This window comes from Microtus ochrogaster, unplaced genomic scaffold, assembly GCF_000317375.1.
Source record: "Microtus ochrogaster isolate Prairie Vole_2 unplaced genomic scaffold, MicOch1.0 UNK13, whole genome shotgun sequence".
In the NCBI taxonomy this organism is placed as follows: Eukaryota; Metazoa; Chordata; class Mammalia; order Rodentia; family Cricetidae; genus Microtus; species Microtus ochrogaster.
This window is the reverse complement of record NW_004949111.1, coordinates 496,194-500,297: the sequence shown is the minus strand read 5'-3', so window position 1 is coordinate 500,297 and position 4,104 is coordinate 496,194. Positions and strand designations below refer to the sequence as shown.

General features: G+C 39.6%; 1 pseudogene; it reads right to left on the bottom strand.

Annotated features, from left to right (window-relative positions):
- Positions 1-1,481: 1,481 nt before the first annotated feature.
- On the bottom strand, positions 1,482-1,963 carry LOC101984423 (annotated as a pseudogene).
- Between the last annotated feature and the right edge of the window lie 2,141 nt (positions 1,964-4,104).

Sequence of the window (4,104 nt, the reverse complement as noted above, 5' to 3'; positions counted from 1 at the left end):
GGTGATGTAATTTTTGGGGTGTTCATGACAACCTTTTGGGGGTCTTGGTCCATTAAACAACATTACTCTGATATTAATCCACGGAGTCTAATAGTCTATGGAAACAAAAGCAGAACCTCTTTTCTAAAGCAATAAGTCCTTAGACCCAAATTCTGAAGTCATTAAGCTTTAAAATATCTATGATTGTTTAGTGTAGCAGCCCATACAATGAAATGTCTCTCTGTACTAAGCTTATTTACAGTCAAAAAATTTAAAGAAAAAAAAACAATAATATTCATAATCCAGACTCTCTTAATATATTCAATCTTTACCTGGCTTGTTTATACTCTATTAATTTTAATATTTATTTTATTATCTTTAGTCTTTTAATCTATGATTCTCTGTACTCCGTCTCTTTAAAGACTTCGTTTTTCTCTTTTTTAAATTTATTTTCTTCTTTTTGTAACTCTCTACAATTTTTCTTCTCTCTCCCAAGCCTATGTACATTTATTTATCCAACAGTGTAATTCATTCCATTTAGAGGTCTTTTCGATCTGGATTTTTCTTTATTGCTTATCTGTAATCCTTTTCTGACCAGAACCACTTTTTTTCCCCTAAGGGAGCATAGCTCAGGCCGATAGGGCCCTGCATGCCTGCTTATTCTACCCAGTCCAGCATTGTGGAGGCATGTCCAATGCCTCTGTAAGCAGCACATCAGCACATAGTGCCCCAGTTTCTAGTATTCAGCAGGGATATGTGGAGCCATTAAGCAATTTGTAACATGCTGCTCACAGACCCTAATTAAATGCTCCATAGCTGGACCTCCTGAAAGAGTCACAGTCGTTTGTGCTGGCAAACCACGAAGCTCCCATTTTTTCCATATTAAACTTGTAGTATTATTCAGGCTTGATTTTCAACAAATGTTTCAGGGAGAGCTGAAGGAAAGGGAAAATCCCATGGGGGCAAGGGCTTCCCAGATGCCCGAGGAGGGATTGTGTCTGCTTCCACCCTCCAAAAAAGGGGCTTGGGGAAGAGACACAGGCAGGGAAGGGGGCTGGTCCCCAGTCTGTACAAGTGGTGCTTGGGAGTGAAGGACTATGGAGAGCAGGGGACCAGACCATGGATAAGTGGGATAAAGGACACAAGATCCTTTGCCAGAATCCACAGCTTTCTGATTCCAAATTGAATTAAAAAGAAAATAAGGGAGGTGGGGGGGGACCTAAACCACAAGCAGTACCCAATTCCTTTTACCCCACCAGGGCTGTGAGGGAAGAGGCAAGTAGCTTCACCAAAACCATGGCTTCCTCATTCCTAGCCAAGGGAGTTAGGTGAAGGGCAGGGTCTCCCCGACAGTTTGAAGGGGTTAGGAAAACCAAAATAAAACATGAAATAAATTGTATAGCAGTCTAGCCAAGGGCCCAGCCAGAACAGAACCCAGCTCCGGGAAGGACCTCTGTAGGCTCAAGGATCTTTGCTGCCACCACTTTCACTCAGTGAGCCAGTTATTTTGCCATGGCCTTGATTGCAACAGCTCCCTCCTCTGTCATGGCAGACAGCGCTATGATCAGGATCTTTCCTCCGCAGTCATACTCTGCTCAGTCTCCTTGCCAAGATCTCCCTTGGTCAGACAAAAGTCCTCTTGTTCCTCCCCAATGTCCTGGAGCAGGGATAGGTACCCATGCTGGATTTCAATCTGCTGGAAACCATTCCTTTTGATGTTTGGGACATCCATATTATGAGTTGATGGGCAGGTATCTTCATATTTCTTCCCAGTAAAAATGTCAGTACCAACCACGTGAACCTTGGCATGGCCATGCTTGCCAGACTTCAAAGTAGACATCTGGACAATCTTACATGGCTGGCCTTTGAGCACCACAAAACCATTTTTACATAATGCTGAGCACTGCATTGGGATGGTGGCTGAGGCCCCTGCATCTCCTGTCTAGAAGTCCAAATCATCTGCCATTTTAAGAGGCTTCTATTCCAACTTGTGCAAATGTACTGACTTGACCCTGTCTGCCGCTCACCCATCTGCTGCCTCTAGCACCACTGCTACAGCTGCACACGGGTCTTAGTACACAAGAACCGTTTCCCCATGGACAAACCAAGCAGCCCGTTTTGAAACTGCACAATACTGCTGAGTAAGGAAGCCTTCTCTTAAAACAATCATGCCTCTGCTTGTTTTTAGCAAACAGAGCCCACCTAAGAAAATGCTTAACTTCGTGTGTGTGTGTGTGTCTGTGTGTGTGTGTGTGTGTGTGTCTAAAATTTCTCTTTTAAGCTTTCTCAGGTTTTACGTGGATTTAGTTGGAATCCCACATCATATGTTGGTTTAGCTTAGCAGTGCATACAATGAAATGCTTTTCTGTACTTAGCTCATTCACAGTCAAAAACTTCAAAGAAAATACAGCAATATACATGATCCAGACTCTGTGTATTTTCCAATTTACATGGCTTATTTTCTTACTCTATTACTTTTTCTACAAGTTTTATATTTATTTTATGATCTATACTTATTTAAACTATGATTGTCTGTGCTCTTTCTCTTTAAAGTCTTTGTTTTACTTTTTTTTTTCTTCTTTAAATCCTAAGCAGTATGTGTAGTGACCAATTCTGCAGTCCTGCCTGCTTGCTCTCCCTAGTCCAATATGGTGAAGGCTTGTTTGCTGCCTCTGAGAACCATTCTTTCTGCCCCAGAGCCAGAGATGTAGTGGGTCTGTGTCACCATAATGCAATTTGTAACATACTGCTCACAGACCCCAATGAAGTGCTCAGCATCCTGAGTTTGTGCTGGCAGTACAAATCAGGAAGCTGTCGTTTTGAATTCATGTATTGTTTTTTACTGTTACTCCTGAATCAGAAAGACCACTCTTAAAGAAACTATAGAGCTCCTACTCACTACCAGCAAGCAGAGCCCATCCAGGAGAAAAAAAAAATGCAGCAAACTTTGTTGTTGTTTTTTGTGTGTATGTTTGTCTAAAATTCTTTTCCAAACTCTCTCAAGTATTATGCGGATTTAAGTGGCACACATTGACATGTCAATCTGTTGTTGGAGACTGTTCCTTCATTCCTGGCTGCCCAGATCCAAAATAATAACAAAGAAACTATATTATTTGTAATACTGTTTTGCCAGTATTAAGTGTATGGCACTTATATCTTAACCCATTTCTGTTAATCTATTTATTGCCACATGATTGTGGCCTACCATTATGTTTGTGTGCAGCTCCGGCATCTGTCTTCTGTGGCAGCTACATGGTTTCACCTAGACTCTGCCTACTCTCTACCCCTCTATCTACTTGGAATTTTTGTCTTGCCCTATTCTGAAAAGCTACTATCTGAAAGAACTTTATACATTAACCAATATTAGCAACACATAGAAAAAAGGACTTCCCACACTAGGTTACCTCACTCAATATATTTTTTAGATCCATCCATTTGTCCACAAATTTCAAGATGTCATTATTTTCCACTGTACAGTACTACATTGTGTAAATTTACCATATTTTCCTCATCCATTCTTTGGTTGGGGGTCATTTAGGTTGTATCTAGGTTCAGGCTATAACAAATAATGCTGCTATGAACATTGTTGAGCACATGTCCTTGTGGTATAATTGAACATCCTTTGGGTATATACCCATCAGTATGGAGATTTCTCAGAAAGTTAAGAAACAACCTACCTCAAGACACAGAAATAACAAACTATTTTTAATAGAGTTTTAAATTTTCTCATTATAAAAGTAGCATTCTATCACCTGAGAATTGGTAATGAATTAGAGTAATTGGTTTTAGAGTTGATTCTTCATTAGTAAGGAAGCAAATGGCAGAAGCACTACAATATCACTCTTTGTGCTAGTTTCTGCTACTTTGGCTGCAGATTTTATGACCTTACACTCTTCTCTCTTAATATGTGCTTATATAAAACAATTTTTATACATGAAAAGCTATTTTTTCTGGCAGAATATTAATGTTCAATGTCAATGCCTAAGATACTTTAGACTAGATTAAATATCAAGACAGGGGATTTAATTCCTATTATTATTATAAAACAGATTAAATAAAAAATTTACATCTGTGTTTTGACAGGTGTCTAGGCAATAAAAACTGAAAGGAATTTTGTCACTGAAA